Source organism: Sinohyriopsis cumingii, chromosome 18 (assembly GCF_028554795.1).
Source record: "Sinohyriopsis cumingii isolate HCF-2022 chromosome 18, ASM2855479v2, whole genome shotgun sequence".
NCBI lineage: Eukaryota > Metazoa > Mollusca > Bivalvia > Unionida > Unionidae > Sinohyriopsis > Sinohyriopsis cumingii.
The window spans coordinates 45,668,300-45,693,608 of record NC_142978.1 but is presented as its reverse complement, the minus strand read 5'-3'; the positions used below and the strand labels follow the sequence as shown (position 1 = coordinate 45,693,608).

The window sequence follows — 25,309 nt, the reverse complement described above, 5'->3', positions numbered from 1 at the left end:
TTGGACAGGGGGATGCTTTTGAGGATTTTTCATTTTTGAAGGATTTTCCCCTGTCCACCTTGCATCATATAAATAAAGTAACAGTCTTGCCTGTTTTTTTTTTATATCTTTAATTTCTGTCCATTTCTTACAGATTTGTTCCCATCTGAGGATGGGGTTGTTTATTTCTACTTTATTTGACGTATTTTTGTGTGTGATTTTAAATAAATACTGTTATATTGTTTCCTTTCCCACTTGTTTCCTGATTTCTTTATCTGTTCTATGTAGTTTGATGTTTTGGTTAATCTGTATTCCGTTTTTGGTGGTCTCAGTGTTTTAGTGATTTTGTTATTTCTATATATTTCGGGCAAAAGAAATCTGAACCAGTAGAGGTATATACCTTGCCAAATATATGTCAGTTATTGTAAATTGTGAATGTGTTCAAAATAAGTCCTCTGTTTGACCCTGAGATCAGGGACATTTAGTCCTCCTCCTATCCATCATTTTTGAAGGGTATGCTTAGAGAGTTGCTGGATTTTTCTATCTCCCCAAGTAAAATTATAAACTAACGTTTTGATTTGGTTTATGAGGCAGTGTCAAAATCTGTATCGAATTCATACTATATTGAGCTAAATATATAGGTTTTGGCTATTAGTACTTTTTCTTCAATGTTGAAATGCCTTGAGCTCCAGATTTGACTTGTTTTTTTTATCTTGTCTGTTGGAAGACCCGGGTGGTTTCCTTTCCAAATAAAAGAATTTCTGTTTTCTGGTGATTGATTTGGGACCATGGGGGTTTTACTGAATAAATCATATTGTAGCATTAATGTTTGGTAAGATTGCCGATCAGTAAAACAGTTTGTGCAGTCATCTGCATGCTGAAATGTTTTACACTCTTTTTCTATATTTGGAATATTTACACCTGTAATTTTTTTCTCATCTTGTATAGCCCTACTTAGAGCTTCAATTCCTAGATTATAGAGCAGCATTGACACAGGACACCCTTGCCTTACCAATCTTTGTATCAGGAAAGGTTTTGTATTAGCTCCATTGGTTTGTACCATCATGTGATATATCTGTATAGAATATTGAACCACTTTTGAAAATGTTCTCCAAAAAAACGAATCCTTTTAGTATTTCTAATATATTGTTATGCTCAGTACATATCAACCTCTTCAAACAGCTGTAAGTTCAGTTTCTTCCCCAGTACCATTGGCACTTGGAACTCATTACTTTTCCAAACTCACCTTCTAGGCTGCAAGCCAGCTCCATGTAGAACCTAAGGAGTCCCAAAGCTGTGCCATTTGAAGTACACTTCTCCAGGGTCATTGTAGCTGGACAGGTCTGAGATGAAGGGGCAAATGGTAGCTTGGCAAAACTTTCCCCGACTTCTTCCTTTACTAATTACTATTTCTATAATTACTATTTCTATAATTACTATTTCTATATATATATATACTGTCACTGTTCATTTCTTCTTTCACCCATGCACCACCATCATGTAATAGTCAAGAGTGATTGCTATGACATACTGGATGGATAGAGTGACAGACAGATAGATAGATAGACACAAAGTGATGGCTTATTTGCTCACTGGAGAGGCTTTCTGAATGGGAAGTTCTAATGCATGCATGTGAAGTCAAAGTACCCGGATGTGTATAAGACAGAGTACAGCTGGGATATGATTTACCAACTGATCCATACACAATACATCTGTTATCAAGTTTAGACCTTAATAATCACCTGCATAAACAAGACCCTCTGATCTGCTCCCCAATCTGTTAATAATAACCTGCATAAACAAGACCCTCTGATCTGCTCCCCAATCTGTGTTTAACATGACTTACTAAATTCAGGGCTTTTTGACATTTATCCCTAAGGTATCTAATGGAAAACTAGCTTTTGGGTTAAGCAAAGCCATAAATATTTTGGTCTCTTCTACATCAGAAATAAGGCGCCTGTCAAAATAGAGCTTTGGGTTTTTAATTTTTTTTTTATTGAAGCTGTTCAAGCTGCTACACAATGCTGTTTTGACTGCATATGTTTGGTTGGATTATTTATTACTGGTGTCATTTGCTTGGGCAATCTGATTAACTAACTAGTAAACAAAGTAAAAGTCAGGCATGTTATGTGTGATTTCTTTCATGGAATAGGCAGTTGAAAAGTTTAGTTATTCATGTACATTGTGCAGGTGGTGTGCATAAAGTGATCAGAGGTTAATGGTCAAATGGAAAACATGAGTGATAGATGCTGTTTACTTGATGTAATAACTTCTCTTTTACTCTGGCTATGTCCCTGTGTTAGAAAGCTTGCCAGTAGCTTTCCATGGGTCAGTGGTTCTTTCACTACCAGTTATACTGGCTGCCATGTATATAGCCTATCCTCTGATGAAAAATGGCCTTAAAGTCTACAACAGCAACAACAACATCTCATCTTGTAACCATTTGTCTTTTATATGACTTGAGAATAATTTGGGACAGGTTTATATACATATCTTTATTTATGGGAAGTGCCAAATAAAGTGTACTTTTCTAGGTACTTGGGCACAGTTAAGGTATTCATACAAAATTCAAAAAGCATATTAAGTGCCTTGTTGAAGACAGAATGTTTGATATAGGTATACCTTGGTAGACCAACTAGAATGTATGTAGTAAAATTTCAGCAACTGGGGATTTAATTTTGGAGAAAGTATATGAACAGTCAATTCAGATTAAATATTTGATTTATCTTGTGTCCAACTGTAATTGCATATTGTGCAGTTTCATTTTAAAGCTTTTAGCTGGATATTTACCATGTAATTTATTTTAAACCAGCTTCAATCTCTTGAGTAATTAACTGCAAATAAGATGTTGAAAAGTGGGTATAAATCAACTCATTACGGACTTGCATCAGTCTGAAGGAGTTTTCAACTTCATAATGAATTGTGGATATTGATCCACTTGATAACTTGATCCAGTATTCTTTGGTATGAAGCAGGACATGAGGGATTCTCTAACATACTCTTGAGAGTTCGTCAGTGAATTCTTGTTCTTAATCATCCATCATAACTCGCAAATAAATGGGTTTTTTGTGAAGTGGTTGTGATGTTGTGAGACTGCCATATATACCTGGTTAAAAGTCCAACTGCAAACTGCCTAGAACCAGATCTGCCATCACATAATGTGCCAGCAGATCTGGTTCTGTGTATTTTGTTTGGAATAATCAGTAGAACAAACAACATAGACCTTAATCTGCAGGCACATTATGGCAGATCAGGATCTTTGTTATTTGTGATTTGACTTGACTTATAAGTGAGTATATACAGTACATGCATTGTATATGCTTTTATATGTAAAGAGGCTGATGCTGAAGGTAGTACAGTAGCTCCCCTTTACTTTAATTGAGGCAAGCTGAAAACCTTTACGTGCTCCGAGTTGTTTTATGAGGAATATATTTCATGTAAAAGGTACCATTGATTATCTCATTTTTCATTAGAAAAGAATTACTTTTCTCGCATAGTTTTGTGTCATAAAATGACTTTCTATGAGCTGATATATCTGTTTCAGGACCCAAGAGACATAGGATTTAAAATGTAATATGATCAAAGATGTGGACATCTTGAAAGTCAAAGTACGTTGCAAAACAACTGCAGTGTTAAAAAAAACAACAACTAATGTTAAAAAAAACAACAACTAATATTACAAAGTTTCTATTTGCACGTGGTGAACTGTTTGCACCTCACCTTACAATTACATTTTTTTGCAAAAATATTTTTTCAATATATTCTGCAACAGGACTAGAAAGGGGTAAATATGTGTGGATTTGGCTAAATCTATGTTTCCATGACTGCAATGCATCAAGCATTAGTTGGAACGTGAAAAGCAGACATCAAAACCTGGTTGTCATTTTCTTTTAAGTTCGTGCAAAAGCCATAACTTTAATTGGAGTCAGATTTCTCTAATGGCAAAGCAGGAAACACTCTAAGCTAATAATGTCAGACAGACAATGGAAGAAATATTTTTTCCTTGAGTTCAGTAAAATTTTAGCCTTGTAGAAACATCATTTGTAGGTTCTGCACATGTTGGTAGATATAACATATTCAGCCAGCCACTTGTGCTTGGAACACTACCAACAATTAAAACTTGTTTGGGCATTGATTGTTTTAAAGGTCTTCATGTTCTCTCATTAAATTGGCAAAAAATTGGATTAAGCAAAAGGAGTTTGTAGCTCAATCACTTTGGATGTTTGTGATCTAGTTAGCTTCTTGTTCTTCAGCATTTACAAAAAGCACAAGACTAGGGTTCAACACTATAGCTTTGAACTGAAGAAATAATTTGTGTTCCAGATGACTTTGCTGATAGCGTAATTTGAAATGTATTTATTGAAAAATTTGGAAATAGGAAAGCTTATAGTACATACCCCACATACAAGTCAACTTCAACTGCAGACAACACTGCCTCGCATCTCTCATTGCATAATGTATGTTGTTTCTTCTACTGATTACTTGTAACAAAGTGTATAAACTCGTATGTACCAGTGTGTTATGTGATGGAAGATGTGGGTCTGTGCATTTTGCAGTTGGATCTGATTTGTGAGCAAGTATTCATGTAAATTCCATGCCACTGTTTCTTGCATCTAAAATACAATTACTCAGATGATAAGTGGAAGGAGCCAGACATAAGTTGTAAGCAAATGAAAGATAGTATTAGTGTCATGCCTGATTTTTCACATCATGTTGTATATACTGTATATATTGTACATAACAGTTACAAGGTCTCAAGGTAAATTAGTTCTGTAACTAACCGAGTTACATTCTCTAAATACCATATATACTCGCGTATAAGCCCGTTCGCATATAAGCCAAACCCCCCCCCCCCAACTGAATTGGTAAAACTGTTATAAAGTGCATGACCCGCTTATAAGCAGACCCATAATTTCTAGACTACCGGTACATCACAAGATGCACAAAGTAAGTTCTGAATATGTTTATTTAGGCAAATCACATTATTAAATAAAATGAAGGTAAGAAAGCTAATTTATATGTTGAAATAAAAACAGTTCTAAAGTGTTAAGTCTTAATAGAAATTTAATTAATCCTCATTCTAAAATCATGAATTATAAAAGTTCTATCACTTTTAGAATCCTTCAAAATCTGGCTCTGTATCAGACTCGCCAAATAGTTCACGAAACTCGGCTTCTGTTATGGGCATGCTTTCATCATATACATCGTCATTGTTATCATGGTCATCCGATAGTGTGTTGTTCTCCTTCTCGCTCTCCTCGTCATTGTCAGATTGAAATATATCATCATCCTCTGTTCCATCCATGGCATTCCTGATACAGCACTTCCTGAATGATTTTGCAATCATTTCCAATGGAACTGAGTACCACGCTTCTTTTACCCACTTGGCGACCAAATCGATGTCCATTCTCATTAAATTCCTGCTTTTTGTCATTTTGTGATTATTTCCATGTGTGGTTGGTTATCAATTTGTATTTGATAATTATTTATCATTGTTGTTTATTTGTGTGGGTTTTTTTAACTACCGGTAGTGTGATTGAGTTGATCAATAAATGATTGGTTTCAGCGTATACATTATTCAAGTATTGTGACAGTTTATAACTTTGAGCAGAAACCATGTCCACTACCATATCTCATTAAACAATACATCTGAGACTCGGCATATATTAGTAAAGTCATTGGCATTGTGCAACAAAACAAACCTATTATCCCCGAGGCATTTACCACAGATTAAGCATATGGTAGCTATTGTACAACACTCTACCGCTAACAAAATACTTTGCTTTACAAACAACTAAACAACAGTAGTATATAAACTGTGGCTGCCGATAACTTCTAAAACACCTGTCAAAGAAATCACCTTTCAAAGAAATCCCACAAATTATATTGTTTTACAATTATTCACGCTGACTCGTATATTGCCCTGTTATTTACCCTTCCTAAGTGTATGCACAACAAACCCCTATGGAGCCTCTCGTTATTGTTCCTTTAAGACTATCGTACATGTATTTCTTCTCTTGATCAAAATGTTTGTTGTATATACCTTCAGTATCGTAATTCTTTTATTTTTTTGCATAGATTCTTTTCATATTTACACTGAAATAAGCTAGCGTGCATTTGTACGATGTCATAGAGTTTAATGATTACTGATTAGATGAGGGTTAAATACTTGCCTTGAGATTACTAATATTGCGGTTCTTTTGGAAAATACACGTACCACCGTGGCTCAAATAACATGTATGGCTGCATTTTATGGTGGATGGACATCTGTCAAATAGACGTCAAGTACGTTAAAACATGTTTTTCATTCATTATCCTACCACTTAAGTTAGAAAAAAAATATTTGTTTCACTTCACGACAGCACAAATCTTATGAGCCATGTGGCATCATTAGGCATGTTATCTCATCTTCGGCAATCGACAGAAACAATAAATACTGGAAATCGAGGGAAAAAAACGTTAAAAATTTCAGACTTGGACCTTGGCTCGCAGATAAACTTACCCCCCTTCTTCCAGGCCTTATTTTTTTCCTAAATTTTTCGGCTTATACGCAAGTATATACAGTAGTCTTCTTTATTATTATTATTATTATTATTATTATTATTCACTGATATTGCCTTCCCATATCAGAGATAAATGTTGATGATTGGGTGTTCAGTGCTTTACTGTTAATTAGGTTTCTGGCATTGACAGGAAAGTGAGAGACATTTCTTTAAACTACAGATGTCAGCATGTTTCTCCCTCGCATCTTCAGTCTGATGTATTTCATGTAGAATTGGCACAGATAAATCCAGTCCATAATTATGAAATTTCATAGAATCAACAAAAATACCCAAATCTTATTCATTCCAGATCAAATGGAAAAAAATTTGCAACGTGTATTCATTCACAATATGACTCCAAATTTCAATTTTAAGTAGACCAAAATGCTTTAAAAAGTTATGTGTGCGTTAATAATGTTGTTGTCTAATGATTAATCTGCGGTTGTGTATTTAGTTTGGAATATGGCATACATCCAGTTACTTTGTTTCTTGTTGTGTATTTTTATTTATACAATTAAGCCTTGCCCATTAGATTCTTATTACCTCCTAGGCAACTATTTTGATTGTTTCAGAGCTCCTGCATCCCTACTGAGTTTTGCATTTTGTTTCACGCTGTATATACATTCTGTTGTTCCTGAGATTGTAAAAGCTGGGAAGAAAATGCATTTTGAGGAGTGGTACACCTACATCACAAATGTAGCTAACAATGACCCATATTATATGCTTCACTCACTTGGTTAATTGTGGTATTTCAAGTTACGTTCTCAAACTCTGTTCATGCTAGAATCATCAAACTAGTTAATTATATGAACATGTATCAGTACCACAGCCTTAAAACAAAAGTCATTGTAACCTACTTTTCACATCTTTACTGGCTTGGATTAACTATTTTCATTTAGCTGATGACCACATATGTTTGTTTGTACCTTGCACACTTTTATACTTAGAATCATCAAACTTGGTGAAGAGATACATCTTGATGAGTAATAACTTTTGATGAGTTCTACAAAGGTAGGCCACTGTGACCTGTATTCTACATATCACTGACTTTAATTGTGTTTGTGTTATAACCATTGATGATAGAATCATTAAAATATGTGAACGTATGCATCTCAGTTAGCATCACACCCAGTTTACTGTGACCTACATTTTATGATTTACTAATTCATGTTATGTGTTTGTACTTAATTCATGACAATATGGAATTGTTGGTATACAGTGTACATAATTACTTGTACAGAATTATGAAACTTAGTGAGGGATGCATCTAAATGAGTACAACTCCCTCATTGTAGAAGTAGGTCATTATGGCCCATATTTTATGTTTCAGTTACTTTTTTTTATATGATGTTATTTCTCAGGCACTGTTCATGTCCTGAAAATGGTGATGATATGCATTTCTATTATTATCAAAATCATGCAGCAAATAAACATGTTACAGTCAATATTTAGTCTTTTGCTTGTTTTGGTTTAGCATGTGACCACATGAGTTTTTGGTATGCTATATGCATGCTATCCTTTCTAGATTCATGAAATATGGCAAGGGGATGCATCTTAATAAGTACCACATCCTTATGCAAAATAAGGTCTCTTTGACCCATATTGTATGCTTCAGTAACTTTATCAAAATTTTGTGACCACAGTTTTTAATATACTGCTTGTACCCGCTTATGAAGCCAACTGCAAACTGCACAGACCCAGATCTGTCATCTCATAATGCACTGACAGATCTGGGTCTGTGCATTTTGTTAGGAGTTATCAGTAGATCAAAACACATAGGCCCTGATCTTTAGGCACATTATGCTATGGTGTTTCAGGATCTTTGTTGTTTGCAATTTAACTTTACTTATAATCAAGTATATACGATGTTATCTGTATATACATTCATATACGATGCTACATTTGTATTCATTCTTGCCTGGGCAGAAGGCGCTTTCAGACCAATGCTGTTGGATGTAGGATTCAGATATGTTTTTGTTAATTGGTAAACTTTCCATATTAATGACGTTACATTGTATATTATGATAGGTGACCTTCAGTAGGTCAAGTGTTTATTGTGAATGAGTGTAGTATTTGAGATGAGTGGTCTGTGTGGGTTTGCTTTTCATTTGATGCCACATCTGTAGTGTCTAATAAGTTTTTTCTACAGACCAGTGTTGGTCATATCATTCATCCAGCAAAAATGGTGCATAACTGATAGACATCGAAATCTTTATTTTATAACCCATGCATTTAAAGTGGAGTGTATTGTGTTATCCTCGATCTATCCATCAGTCTGTTAAATATTTATCCCATGCTTAAGTGGGGTATTGCCCAATAAATCATCCTGTCCCTTACCTCACCTTTAACCCCATTTATTAGTGGGGTATTACCCACTAAATCAGCCTGTCCATTACCTCACCTTTATCCCCATTCTTTAGTGGGGTATTACCCACTAAATCAGTCTGTCCCTTACCTCACCTATGTCCCCATTCTTTGGCAGGATATTACCCACTAAATCAGCCTGTCCCTTACCTCACCTTTATCCCCATTCTTTAGTGGGGTATTACCCACTAAATTAGTCTGTCCCTTGCCTCACTTTTATCCCCGATCTTTAGTGGGGTATTACCCACTTAGAAATCAGTCTGTCCCTTACCTCACCTATGTCCCCATTCTTTAGTGGGGTATTACCCACTAAATCAGCCTGTCCCTTACCTCATCTTTATCCCCATTCTTTAGTGGGGTATTACCCACTAAATCAGCCTGTCCCTTACCTCACCTTTATCCCCATTCTTTAGTGGGGTATTACCCACTAAATTAGTCTGTCCCTTACCTCACTTTTATCCCTGATCTTTAGTGGGGTATTACCCACTAAATCAGTCTGTCCCTTACCTCACCTATGTCCCCATTCTTTAGTGGGGTATTACCCACTAAATCAGCCTGTCCCTTACCTCACCATTATCCCCATTCTTTAGTGGGGTATTACCCACTAAATCAGCCTGTCCCTTACCTCACCTTTATCCCCAATCTTTAGTGGGGTATTGCCCACTAAATCAGTCTGTCCCTTACCTCACCTTTATACCTGATCTTAAGTGGGATATTGGCAACTAAATCAGTCTGTCCCTTACCTCACTTTTATCCCTGATCTTTAGTGGGGTTTATTGTATTGCTGTATATCAATATCTGTCCCTTACCACATCTCATCCAAAACTGCTCGATGGAAATTGTACAAAACTGTATAGTTTCCCTATGTACTTTCTTAAAAGTCAGTTCCAACAGCAAATAACAGAGAACATGGTCTAACATCAGGGTCTGTGTTGTTTGTTGTATTGATTGTTCCTGAATAACTATTTAGTGCATTATGCAGTGGCATATCTGGGTCAATGCAGTTTGCAGTTTGACTTATAAGCAAAATATATGTTATGTAATGTTGTCCTTATCTCAGTACTCTGTTGTCCCTGGGAAGCGGTGTAAAGATCACATGTACAGACATTTTATTTGCAATGTTTTCAGATATTTTCTGACCAGAATTTATATTTGCAGTCAGTGCAGAAAGTTGCATCATATATATGATAGATCTTGGTTTGTGACTATGGGTTAAATTCCTGGGGGTTGGGGTTAGTACTACAGTAGATGGGCGGGGATGGTATGGGGGGGGGGGGCATTTAGACAATGCACTAAAATGCATTGGAATTTGTAATGGCACTTGTACTTTTTACCTCTGTGAAACATCACACACAGTGATATCAGTTTCTAAAAATAGCCATTCAGACAAGACGAACCTGTGTAATAGCATTCAGTGTTCTTTTCTGTGATATTGGTCGTATTATAGTTCTTACTGAAAACCAAGTACCAGATGTTAAATTTGTTCATCTGAATACAGATGTCCTTTCCAATATTTTGTTACAGTGATGCTTAAGCCTGCAGACTGTATAAATCATATAATCAAATTTGATGAATCTTTCTAGAACACTATAATACACAAATTGCTTGCATTTCATCACCGATAGATATACCCTGAATATTTTGAGATGAAAATTCCAAGGGAACTGCCAACCCCACCCCCACACCATTAAATAAAGCCAATGAAGTTTTCTTATATTTGATTAATATTTTAACATACACACAGGGAGGGATGTATATAGGAAAGTGACTATTTCTTATATTTTGTTTAGCGCACAAAATTACACTCTGCTTAGTTGATGTGATATTATGCATGTAGAATCTAGAAATGTTTAATATGTATTCCAGAAGTTTAGAAACAATGTATTGATGTTTTCTTTGGGGGGGTTTTCTTGTTGGGGGTGCGGTGTGGTATTATGCATTAGTGATTTTATTAACCTTTCCTGATTTCGATGTTTTAATTGGTAACAAAGCTAAGAAAAGAGGAGAGAAAATTTATAAGTTTATTTCAATGTTCGTTTTACAAACAAATCTTAATTTTGAATGATAGTTTAGAACATATATAAGAATGCATTAGAGTTATGTTGTTGAAGGGAACAGTACTGGTTGATACTATGCGAATAATAATAATAATAATAATAATAATAATAATAATGAGAACTTTGTATAGCGCCTAATCTTTAGAAGCTCTAAGCACTTTACAACATTCCCGGCTGTAGAATGTCCATCATATTCCATGAAAAACGATGGAAAATGCTGGAAAATTCTAGCATGGAAAACGCTGGAGTATTTGGACTAATATTCCAGCCTCTGTCCAGGGTAGGCTGGAAAATCCTGAACAATTCTTGCATGGAAAACGCTGGACAATTCTAGCATGGAAAACGCTGGAGTATTTGGACTATTATTCCAGGCTATGTCCAGGGTAGGCTGGAAAACCCTGGACAATTCTAGCATGGAAAACGCTGGAAAATTCTAGCATGGAAAATGCTGGAGTATTTGGACTAATATTCCAGCCTATGTCCAGGGTAGGCTGGAAAACCCTGGACAATCCTAGCATGGAAAACGCTGGAAAATTCTAGCATGGAAAACGCTGGAGTATTTGGACTAATATTCCAGCCTATGTCCAGGGTAGGCTGGAAAACCCTGGACAATTCTAGCATGGAAAACGCTGGAAAATTCTAGCATGGAAAACGCTGGAGTATTTGGACTAATATTCCAGCCTCTGTCCAGGGTAGGCTGGAAAACCCTGGACAATTCTAGCATGGAAAACGCTGGAAAATTCTAGCATGGAAAACGCTGGAGTATTTGGACTAATATTCCAGCCTATGTCCAGGGTAGGCTGGAAAACCCTGGACAATTCTAGCATGGAAAACGATGGAAAACCCTGGACAATTCTAGCATGGAAAAAGCTGGAGCATTTGGACTAATATTCCAGTCTTTATCCAGGGTAGGCTGGAAAACACTGGACAACACTAAAATTTAGCTGAAAATTGTTGAAATATTTTATGAAAACGAGATTTTTAACAGTGATGCAACTTTTATTTGATGATAATTTCAAGAAGAACATGATCCAAATTACCCCAACCAACTCCTTGTATTGACTGTGATGTTTAGTAACTTTTAAACAAGGAAACAAAATTAAAAACTATACTTGTCACTGGTAGCTTAATAGTATTCAGTAGACAACATGGCTTAAGTTGTCATAAATATCGCTACACTTCTACTGGTGTGTCATAAAATCCAGATTACTGGCTCCTTAACATCATCCGAGTGTCTAAAAATATGTTCTCTTACTCTAGTTATAGTTTGAATTTATTCTGAAGCAATCTTAACAACAAAATAACAAAAATTCACGTTAATTTCTATCTCAATTTTAATTAAAAAAATTTAAAATATTTTTTTTTTACACGTGTTGTTTCATAGTTCATTCACCACATTTCTTATTTTTCTGTTGTCACCACTGGAGTCTGTGGAAGTGATGGTACTCTTGATGGTTTAACCAAATCGCAAAGCTTCTGTCTCACCATCACCTCCCCAATGTTGTACTTCTCCTTCATGATTTCTGAAATACAAATCATTGTATATTAATGAATAGAATCAAGCAAGATTTCAAATTTATTTCAATCCCATATATATATATATATATATATAGAGAGAGAGAGAGAGAGGGGAGTGAGAGAATGAGAGTTATGCCTGAAACATTTCATGCAATTACAGTACTTTTACAATCCCTGAGGTTGGTAATTGTAATGAGGCACTTGGCTTGATGACTAACTTGATAGGCTTAAAAACCTGTGGTTTCCATCACAAATTAAACTGGCTACCTAACTGCTCCTGTGGCCTAAGTCTAAGTGGTTAGAGCGCCTGCTACGGGTGTGAGAGGTCACAGGTTTGAACCCTTAACCGAGTCATACCAAAGACTTATTAAAAGAATGGTACTATTAGTTGCCTTGCCTGGTGCTCAGCATTAACCCTTTACCTCATGCAAGCGTCTTTTGATGCCTCTACTCCATTCACATGGAAGCGCCTTTTGACGCCTGCTGTAAACATCAGCCATTTTAAGCCGGTTTTCAAAGTGCCACCTTCAGGGAAAACCCCCATTTAGATACTACATTCATTTCTGTGAATGACAATTACATCAGATCACGTGGTCACTGTTTATGCCCTGGTCGATATCTGCTATTTAAAGTAACTGGGTCATAATCTCCACTCTCCAAAATGGAGGTCACGGATTTCATTCAGTACTTACGAAGTTTTCATGATTAGAATCAGAACTACGAAAGATTCAATAACTTAGGTAAAGGCTCTGATATTGATGCAGGCAGCAATTAGTTTTCATAAATTATCAAATTCAGATGATTTAGTGATGTAGATGCAGACGACAAATTGTAAATTTCAAGTATGAGAAATGGCAGCTATGATTGGTCACGCAGCCTCACTGACATGACGGTAAATGAGTCCTCTCAAGATTTTAAAGCACGTAAAAAATTCTTCAGTGAAAAATAATTACGCAGCTATAACAATCAGACTTTTAATCTTAAATTTTTCCACACATAATAGATGTGAACCAAAAATGTAAAATGGTTACAATTGCTGTTTAACATAAAATACACTACATTGCTTAACAGTTAACAGGCAGGCCTATGCGTATGGAGTCGAATAGGTAACAGGTGCTCTATTTATAGCATGCTGCACTTTGTAATTATGCTCTATAAGGTAAACGGTTAAGAGGTTAGTGTTAGGACTGGTCAACCTGGTGTCAAGATAATGTGAATGGGTGGGAGACATTATGCTACATGTCTGTGGCATGATATCTCAGTGCTAGACATCACTATAAATTGCCACACTGCAGACATCGTAGCGATGTGACTAAACATTTGTTAAAGCTATGTTACTAAACATCTGAATCACGCACACACAAACTGGCTACCATATACATGCAGTTGTGATTATACCATTTAAACTGAAAGTAGATTTACATTGTCCATTTGAATATTGCCTGTCTACACTATTATGTTTCAAGTAGTAGTTGTGTATACGTTTAAATTTCATAATAATGTTCCAGCCTTAGTTCATAAAAAAATTTTGTTACAATTTGACATATATTTTGTCATAGGTTAACAAAGTTTAAAACGCATGGTTAATAATTTAAAATATACCATAAATTATTTGAATTCTGGACTGGTCTTGGAGAGGTGGCCTTGTGTGTACTTATTATTGGCTCTTGCCCCAGTTAGTGTCTTGCCAATATATTCACCAGAGCTGTACAGCATTCTGAATATTTATTTATCAGCTTTGTTAAAATCCAAAATTTGACATATTTCTGCCTCATGCTGGGTGTGAAAAAAAATTTAATCCAAATTTTCACCATGATGATTCATATGCACTAAGTTTCTGATATATTTACTTATCTACATACACAACTCCAGGTTACAGCTAATGTTCTAGACATTTGAATTTGAAACAAATGTGGTATTACCTCTCACTTGCTTAATTCAAATTAAAAGATCGAAGAATTTCAATGAAGCTGTCGCCATCAAGTTGTTTACATAACTGTGCCTTGCCACTTTTTTTCTGAAATTAAAGGACACAAACTAAACAAGTATTTTTGGTGAGGAAAATTGATAATCATTTCCAACAGTTTACAACTGTACATTCTTATTAATTATACAATAAGTTACTATTAAATATTACTGAAATGGCTGAATATAAATTGGATAGACAGAAACAAGCCATAATTTGAACTGAAGATTAATTGGAAAAGAGATCTACTGGTATATTTCTGAGTCACAGTCTAAAATTAATTAAAACAAATATAACTTATTGCTACAAATAGCACACTGTCTGGAAAATAATAACGAAAATGTAAAAAATACAAATACCAGTCAGATCATTAATAATATCAAGGGTGAATAAAATTTAAAATGAAATTTACAATTTGGAAATGTATATTCGCAAGGCCGGCACGTACCAACTTTTTTGAAAGACAGACACGAGATGACTGGTCATTGTGCATTAGGATAAGTAAAAAATGTTGTCAATTATGTAAACAAAGCTTAAAACATAACACATACCTTTCAATATCCTTACTATTTTGACGTCTAATTTATGTCTTCAAACAGCATAAAAAAAAGAAATTGTTCCATAGGATATATTTCGTAATAGCTTTCCGTAAATTTACGTCACGCGAAGTCTTTCGCAGCATAGGTATTTGGCGGCCGTGCAAATAATTTTGCTACAATTGGACTGAGTAATGACTTACCTGCTATTTTCGCAATAATACACTCATGGTATCCCTTGAATCCACGACGAACCGCCATCACTTTCTCTCCTGTGCGATATTCCTTCATTTCTTTTCGTGGCGAGTGTACATCAGCCATACAGATTATGCCTCCCTGAATGGGACGATCATTCACCCATATAACCAGGGATATTTCTGGTTCAGTGGTCATCTTAAAATCCTGGGATATTTTATATTTTACAACTTCAATGACACTCCAATCGAAAATTGCGCCCAAATTCTAGACTGGTTATCCAAAGCGTTTTACGGTGCCGAATTTGGAACCAAAATTTACAGAAACGTTTTTTTTTTTTTTTTTCTTTTTACAGAAAATTTGGTTCTAACGCATGAAATCGAAATATGTCGGCTTTTTCAATGTAGTAATTGGTTAAAAAAAAATAAGTTAATAATTTTATATCCCATCATAGTCAGCTTCATCAGCCATCATCATACGGAACAACCTCGGCTATTTCTGCGTGACAAAAACGTGACTCCGATACGTGAAGGCGAATACTTGACAGAAAAATCAGACATTTTGTTCTCTTTTGATTTATGATTTATCTAAAGAGTTAATATCTATACATCGGATACCAACGCCGTGATTTGGATATGTTGGGAAATGATTGGTTTACAGTAAAGTGGTTTTAGAAGACAAAGTTTACGACCAAGAGGCAATATCGTGTCGAGGTGTGGAACACAAATGGAAAGACAACACAAACTGGACACCCAAACATTATAGGTGAGTATGAAATAAACGGAGTCTCGGCTTTATCTCGTTTGCCCAAGTATAAACTGACTATATGATTAACCGCCCAACACTATATATGTATGACTGGTAATTAAATTGTAAGCAAGTATTTCAATAAATGTGAAAAGATATACAAGGTCAAAAACAAGTTTCCTTTTGCACCAGTTTTAAAATTAGAGTAGGTATTTTTGTTTTTCAATATATATGTATATATAACTTTCAAAGCAACCTAATTTGTGGAATTTTATTTTAACAGCCATAACCTTGTAATTGTCAGTCTTGGAAATGTTAACTCCAGTGATACATGTAAGCCCAAACAGGGACTGCTCTGGTATTATGATAAAGTTGTGAATTTCTTGAGTATTTGTAGATCTAGTCCAAAAAGGTCTTTAGGTTACTGCTAAATTTTCAGACTGCTACATATATAAGTAAAATCATAACTTAAGTAACTTAAGTCCTGGAAAAAGAAATTTTGAAAAATTTCACATTAATCTTAGCAAGATTAAAATGTACACAGGTTTTACCATGAAGATGATTTTTGAACGATATGTTGATGTTTTAATCAGTCTGACTGTACAGTCTGTAAATGTTTTAATGCTGTTTGTGTATTACAGGTACTGGTGTTCAGGACAAAATATATAAGCAGTTCGAAGTTAATTCCACAAAGTCCATTCCTAAAAGCACCATGTACTGGAGGAAGAGAAAACAATGGTAATTCCAGGAGTAATAGAGAGTTTTTTTACATTTTAAATAATGTCTGCAGCTGTCTCCCACAGCAATGTTTATTTGTGTGAAGATAAGCATTATTCTTTATACATTTGTTCTTACCCAGTACATTCACAGCTTAACATGGCTCATATCTTAAACACAGTTTCATTACCATATCAATAATTTAAGGAATAAACAAATTTCACTATACAATACTAAGTGGAATTTTCAGAGTTCAACAAATTCTGAGTATATGGTGAAATCATTCAGTATTTACAGACAGAATATTCAATGTGCGTGTTTGAACAGAACATTCACTCTGTATGGGTTATCCAACACACCATACACAATATATGCACAATGTACACCATATTTAACCAAATCAGCCAATTACAGAAATTCAGGAAATATCTGATCAGTATTGATTCTTGCAGAACAAGATTAATAATTTATTGTTATGCATTGTCATACTTCAGTTTTTAATCATTTAAAATGTTAAATATAATTTTTACTTTCATTTTTCTTATAATGCCCTAAAACGTTATGAAACTTGAGTTGTTTTTCTGAAAACATCACATACATTTATGAAGTGTATGTTGTATCACATGTACTTTGTATGATTGAGTATATTATTGTGTATCAATTACTTGTCATTAACATGCATTCATTGTGTATCATGTTTGCATTACCTATGTTTAAATGATGCATGCATTAACATTGGATTTGTCAAACTAAACTACTGTAACAGTGTAATATTAACTGTACATATTCAATTCCCACAACAAAACAATAATGTTTGAATGTTAAGATTTTAATATGAATTATACATGTTCACTAAAATTTGTATTTCTCATTACAGTGTTGTTGATCTAGGTGAATCCAGTTCTGTTGGTCTTGGATATTATGAAATTGGTGACTGTATGTAATACTAATCTTCAAATATAATGAGAATATCAACAGATGAACCAACTAGATATGGTGACAGTGACATGAGTTTTTCATCTGACTCAGAAGAAAGTATAGAGTTTTAATCAAGTTCAGACGATGAACAGTATCATCAGGTGAATGAAGCAACTCAGTCTTACCCATCCCATGTCACAGATCCCCCACTTTATGTCATAGCCCCATAACAAGATATATATTGTAGTGAAATCACAAAGTCTGAACATGTTATTGTCCTTGGGGCTTTGCCAACAAGACATAATTTGTCAGATGCTAAATATGTGACTTTTTGGACTTAATTCAGTTGCATCTTCCTTCAGCAAACACAGGATTGACAATTGTCAAAGATTTGAAGGAAAAATGTGAATTCACTAAGGAGTATCTCAAATAGAATTTTTATTGTGAGATCTGCAAAAAATTGTACTCCGATAAAGAAGAAATGTGTGAAACTGGGGGCTGTACAGGTGTACATAACTAATAATTATGAGCAAACATCTCCTTGGAATGAAGTTGGCTCTGACAAGAAAGAAGACTTCCTTTCATCATCAAAAATAGGATCAAGTGTCTTCGAGAACCTATTATTGTTGTTGAAATTGGAAATGCCATTTATGGTACTGTTCTCCCCAATCATCATGAAAAGGACTAAAATGGCTCTCACCATTGCACAGCAGAATTTCATACTTATACACTGTAGTGTCAGGCTCAAGTGGTGAACAGATTTGGACATATTTATGATTTTATATGCACCAGATATTTTCTGGTCAGGATTTAACTAACTTTTCAGGATATCTCTTCATACATGTATAGTTTGTGTTACACCAACATTTTTGTATAGTGATGTTCTTTTGATAATGAACATTTATTTTCATATGTGGTACATACAATAAATGATGTACTACTTCAGCACTTGTAGTTTGTTTTTTTAAAGCAGGGGTCAGGTGTGTGTGTGTGTGTATGGTTTAGTTTGTTTATTTGACTTGTGTCCTCTATTTCTCAGTGTATATTTATCATAGGTTTGAAATAATAGTTCAGTTTCAAGTTCAAAAATCTGTGTTACAGCGCAGTTTAGTCATGATTGCTCTTTCTTTAGGTAATTCAAAATAATTCTTTGTACCAATCTTGAAAATTGACTAAGTTCTTTTCCAGGGTTTTCCATGCTGAAATTTATCCCAAATATTCTAAGTCCAAACTGTCCATCCTTTTCCAGGGTTTTCCATGCTGAAATTTATCCAAAAATTTCTAAGTCTAAACTGTCCATGCTTTTCCAGGGTTTTCCATGCTGAAAAAAATTCAGAGTCCAAAATGTCCATCATTTTCCAGGGTTTTCCATGCTGAAAAATTTCAAAGTCCAAAATGTCCAGCATTTTCCAGGCATGTCCAGCATTTTCCATGCACAATGTCCAGGGTTTCCATGCTAAATTCTGCAGAATATTTCATTTTTCCATCGTTTTCCAGGGTTTTCCATGTTTTTCCATCGTATTCCATCCTTTTCCAGAGTATACGATGGAAAAAGTACAGCCGGGTTAGACAACACCTATAAGATAAAAAACATATAATAATATTATTACAAAAACAAACAATAATACATTTCCTTAATTAAAAGCTATATATACAGTTACATTTTCCAAGGGAACTGCCACCCCCCCCCATTACATAATGTCGATGAAGTATTCTTATATGTGATTCTTGTTTTAAATAGAGAGGGGTGCATTAGTAAGTGAACTATTTCTTACATTTTGTTTAGTGCATAAAATTACACTCGGCTTATTTGATGTAATATGCTCGTATAATCTAGAAATGTCACATAGATATTCCATATATTTAAAAACAATGCATCAGTGTGTGTTTTGGGGTATTATTTGTTTGTTTGATTGTTTTGTTGGTATTATGCGTTAGTGATTTTATTAACCTTTTCTGATTCTGATGTGTTAATCTGTAACAAAGTTGAGAAAAGACGAGTATAAAATTATATTAACTGTTTTACAAATTGTAATTTTGAATGACACTTTAGAACATATAAGAATGCATAGTGTTCGTCAGAGTTATGGTGTAGAAAAGAGCAGGACTGGTTGATTATATTTATACTACGTGGGTAATACATTTCCTTAATTAAAAGATATATACAATTAAATTTTTTCGGGAGGTATAATTTTCTGCATGTATTCATGGAAGTAACAACACAAAAACTGCTGTCCCTAATGACAAAGTAGATATAAATAAATATTATTGGTTTCAACACATTCATTTGGGACATATACATACATGCATACATACATACATACATACATACATACATACGTACGTACTACATACATACATGCATGCATACATACATACATACATACATACATACATACATACATACATACATATACAATATGTACATAGAAGAGTTTTACTAAACGAAGATTGGAAACAATACAAACGGATGACAAAGAAATAAAATGTACAAAATTATTGCTGTATATGCACACATATTATAGTTGAATATATGAAAACATTACATAGTGAGGGAAGTGCAACGAAATTTTTTTGCATATATGTCACGATTTACTATGTGCAACTAAGCGTATCTTGGTGCTTTGTCCAAAAACAGTATGGCGGCAGCCGTGCACAATGATGTTATGGTCTATTTTTAGCACAAGGTAGATTTAAGTACAAGCGCCATAGTGAGTCAACTGCAGGTGCTCTAGTTTTTATCTTATTGATCAAACATTTAAGAGAGATCTGTGCTTTCAAGTCATGCAACATCATGTAACAATGTAATTGAGTGATGGACTAAAACAGTTAAATGTAAATTTGGTAGTCTTGGCTGATAATGTGATTTGAGAAGTGGTCATTTTGTTCTGATTGCCAGATTTATGGATGATTTTATTAGGACAATAAAGTGTTAACATTTTACGTCTGGCAAACACTGGAAGGATTGTTCTTTTCAGTTGATGAGATCTGAAGAAAAAGAATCATTTTTCTAATTTGTCATTGTGGTAATTTGGGTATGATTGTGTCTTTCCAATTAAACATTCAGGCATTAAACAATAGCAAGAACTCTGAGCATTACATGTCCTTGTCTGTCATTTTCTGTCGTGATATAACACAATGAATTCTTGTCAAAATCTTTGTTTTATATTGATTTGCATATAAAAGTTAACTGGAGACAAAGATTTTTTCAAAATAATTGCTTTTCTGGATAACTGATGACTTGATGGAGAAGAATTATGTATCTACAAACACTCTGCTTGGCTTGTATGGTAAAAATTTATGTATAATGGTACGTGTATTATGTAGGACTGACAATGAAAGGAAAACATTTTTAGGGTAAGTGTTAAGGTACATGTAGGTTTGTAACAAATTGAAGCAAGTTAGAGCTTTAATTGATAAACCAAAACAATTGGTATTCCATCATGTTCCCTTGGGAGAAGGCAATAAATTCACATTCCTAAATTATGACCACTCATCTATTTCAGTTGAAATCAATTTAAACTGAATGTTTTTAGTCTCATCATTTTATGTCACATGCATTTGGATCCCCTTGGGCTTTTCTGAATTAACTTTAAATCTCAGCCCATCTTCGTTGATTGAAAAAATAAGTTAAAGTGTTTAACAATTCAGAGCCATTCATCAAAGTGTTTGAAAAAATCAGCCACTCGGACAAAAAAAGCAGTCTAGCTACAGCCTTTTTGTCCTTGCTGCATTACATCATTGTCACTAAACAATGCTTGATGCAAAATTTTACTTGCCGTAAATCAAGTGCACTTTTCAAGATTGCGGCATTGAATTTGAAGCATGTTTTTGCTTGTGATTCTACTATAAGCAATGTTTTACAGAAATGATACCATACAGCAGAGACATAGAATTAGTAGTTGCTGATCTTGGGTGGTTTTTGTGTTGGAGTGGCTCTGAGTTCTTCAAATTCTTCAACCCATTGTTGTGATTGGCTGTCATGTAAAGCCTCTGTCAAAAAGAAATATGTATTTATTCTGCATGCTTGTGACAGAGGATGGTGAGATTGGTATTTGAGAACTTTTGAGTATTCTTCAAAGATGGTAAGAAATAATACAATTTCAGTTTGTTGATCTTTTGATCTCTCCGTTTATATAAGATCAAGCTTGAAAAATGCCATGGCTCCAAGTAGGATATATAGACACTGAGAGAACATGTATTGTGCTGGATTGAAAAGAGATACTTCACAAAGTGATAGGATATGATCTGAACAAATGCAATTAATTACGTAATTTGTTACGGTAAAAGTCTTAGGTGATTACCATCAGTACTCGTTTGTAAATCAGGTCAAGCTGCAACCAGCACAGACCAATTGTCGATCTACCATCACAGATATATCTGCGAGCATTTCTGTAAATAAGTTCTGACTGTGTTTTGATCCGAAAACTTTAATAAGTGCTGTGATTTGATCTCTGTTTTGCAGGGTGTCTTTTGCATTGTTAAAATAAATTAAAAGTAAACCTGCTTTTTATTACAGCAATTTATAATGTTGTTTGTGTCAAGTCAAATGAAGGGGGTGGAATAATAATTTTTAAAAGTTACAAGCATGTAAATCCTGCCTATATAAGAATGATAGGTCACAGTAGTGTGTTCAGCCTACTCAGTTCAGTTGAGCATTGCACACTGTTACAAATATTTTTATGTAGGCAAGAAAATTAAAGTTTCTAAAATAATCAGTGCTTTATCTACTAATTCGCAAATGTGACCAATGGTAGGTAGAGAAATAAAGCAAAAGCATTGAAAACTTTGTGTTACAGATACATTTCGTTATACAGATGCAAGTTCCAAAATTTGTAATAAATTTAAAATTCCCTAATTGGCACTCGGAGGTTAATTTACTCATATGAAAGCAGAAATTTCACTATTACTGTCAATGAAATAACGGTATCAATATTTTAATAACAGAATGATGCTATATTTTAAAAAAATCAGTTTACAATATTGACAGTTGCTGTGTCACAACTTAAATGCCCCTAGATTTGTAAAAAGGAAATCTTGTTTTGCTGTGAATGAACAATAATAGTACATTTGCGTGCAAAAAGCAGTGATGTAATACAGTGTTTTTGGAGATGTAGATGTGATGTAACAAAATATCATGGGAGTTAAGTTTTTATTGATCTTTCGATGGTTAGTTTTCTTGAAAATAAAGGTAATTTATATAGAAAAGTGAAGAACTTAATTAGAAAAAGTATTTTATAGACAGTGTGATTATAAAAGGAGTATTAAACTATTGATAGACACCCCCTTTCTCATTTCTCAATGTCAATATCCAGACAAAATATCATTCCCTTCTTAAATTTTAAGACGTCACATAGTAATTCACATTCTTGCTTATATTGTGGTATGTGTTTTTTGGATCTCAAAATATAATATCTATATTTTGTGTAATGAGCCTGATATATATATATATATATATATATATATATATATATATATATATATATATATATATATATATATATATATTATGTGTACCATTAACTTTTTAACATGACTATCTATTTTGTATGTTTCATTTAGGCCATATTGAGGGGTATTTTTGAATTTAACCATGAGTAAGTCCTAACTGAACCAGATCTTACATTCAAGAATTACTTCAAGGAAATTATACACATTAAATTTTCCATCCACCATCATTTTTTTTTGACATGAGAATAATTAACTCAATTCACTATTGTTTTTGTAGAAATGCTGATAACCATGAAGTATAATCTTAATTAGGCAACTGAATAATTAAAAAGGCAATCAAATAAAGCATTAACCATCTCCAGATTGGGGTGACACCTCCAGATGCAGTGTGGCAATGTCTCCTACCACCATGGGGCAGTTTTTGACACATGGGATGTCTCATTTCCCGAAGGAGCAAGTTCTCCATGGGACAAGTTCTCCAGTATTTATGAGAACATTCTCTTCAAAATATTAATACTTCTGGACATACAGAATACTACCCCCCATGTTTGCATCACTCATGATGGGGGCCCCGAGTGGCCTAGTGGTCTAAAGCGCTCAGAGTTCCGGATCACTGCCATCTCACCTCTGTCTGTTTGTGTTCGAGTCCAAGGCTCAGCTAGCATGGGTATGTGGGAAAGCCTGCCAGTAGCTTCTCATGGGTCAGTGGTTCTTCCCAGGGTTTTCCAGGGTTCTTCCTCCACCAGTTATACTGGCCGCCATGTATAGCCTATCTTGTGCTGAAAAATGGCGTTAAACCCTAGAACAACAACAACAAAATCATGACTCATGATATGTAGACCTATTCTGCTTATGTCTTTCAAAAGATATGCATGCACTCCAGTTTCCACTTGCACAAAATTTCCCCTTCTCTAATATTGTTGCACAACATTGCAATAGCTACATTTCAGGGATCACTGCCATTCTCACCTCTGTCTGCGTAGGTTCGAGTCTCAGATTTGGCCAATGTGGGTATGTGAGAAATTTTGCCAGTAGCTTCTCGAGGGTTGGTGGTTTTTTCTGGGGATTTCCTGGGTTCTTCCTCCACCATTAAACTGGCTGCCATGTTTAGCCTGTCATATGCTGAAAAATGGCGTTAAACCCTACAACAACAACAACAATAGCTACAATTCGAATATAAATTCTATCAGGTTCATAGGGGTTTGAAGGTAATGCAGGTGTCAGTAGTGTTCATTACTATGCTGGCATTCTAAACTCCATCAACCAAGACTTTTGAAATTAATTTTTGTTGGGCTTGCTGATACCTAATTTCTTCCTAAAATCAGCTTCAAAAATTAATTACACCTGAACACTATTCCTACATCTGAAATGATCATGCTTTGCATTTTATATATGCAGTAAAATCTGACATCAAGGAAACATTGCCGCTGTTCACAAGCTTGTCAAAAGTATAATACATATGGCTTAAACTATCTGATTCAAGGCAATAAAATGTAATTTTGTTCTTGTAGATGCATCTAACATATCTTCGATTGACCTATGATGGGTTGTTCCACCTCCTGGTCCTACCTATGAAAATTAGCACACTGGGTTCACCCACTACAGCCTTCAAATACATTTCACTAGCTATTGCCAGCCATTTAAGTAATATGCAAATGGTGGTTTATACCTGACTTCTTTGTCTTTAATTGGCACCATTTAAAATGTCCAAGGGATAGTTTTATTTACATCAGCTCCAATCATGACTGTGTACCGTTTATACATGCTGCATATAATGGACATATACTGGAAGGGGGGAGGTAAATTTTTTATTATTAAGATTGCTGAAAATGCTGTTTTTTCTGAGTACAACCATGTCAGGTGGTTTGGGAGTACAAAAATTCATATTTTTAGCATGACACACCATGATTCAACCTGTTTAAAATCAGATCTCAATTTCATGTAGGACAGTGGTGATCTGATTATTGCTCCCAGATATTGCAGTTACGTCAACAGCTTGAAAACACATACACATTTCATCAGTATGATCAAAGTTTTCTCAGTCAAATTAAATATTCTTTTGACAAGCCTGATGGACACCTCACTGAGAATACAGGGCAGGCCCAAACTAAAATTAGAAAGAACACAGGTGTCGGGCTATTGGATCTTTTGAGCACTGGTTGACATAGTGATTGTCTGAGCTAGTTGGATTGATAGTATCAGAATGTCATATTGATAGTTGGAGATTGTTGGTATGACTGTATCAGTTGTCATAGTGATACATAAGTTGGAGATAGTTGGTATGACTGTATCAATTGTCATAGTGATAGATAAGTTGGA

General features: G+C 34.6%; 1 protein-coding gene and 2 long non-coding RNA genes across 4 annotated transcripts in view; 2 read left to right on the top strand and 1 right to left on the bottom strand.

Moving 5' to 3' along the window:
- The window catches only part of LOC149776552 (putative polypeptide N-acetylgalactosaminyltransferase 9), a 236,811-nt gene that overhangs the window by 153,352 nt on the left and 58,150 nt on the right, over positions 1-25,309 (top strand). The window lies entirely within an intron of this gene.
- Positions 12,296-15,355, bottom strand: LOC149776554 (uncharacterized). Its single transcript, XR_016416060.1, has 3 exons — positions 15,166-15,355; positions 14,383-14,477; positions 12,296-12,465 (listed from the first exon to the last, which is right to left on the bottom strand). It is a non-coding gene; the product is annotated as an uncharacterized LOC149776554 (long non-coding RNA).
- LOC149776553 (uncharacterized) lies at positions 15,747-18,484 on the top strand. Its single transcript, XR_016416061.1, has 3 exons — positions 15,747-15,922; positions 16,546-16,642; positions 17,499-18,484. It is a non-coding gene; the product is annotated as an uncharacterized LOC149776553 (long non-coding RNA).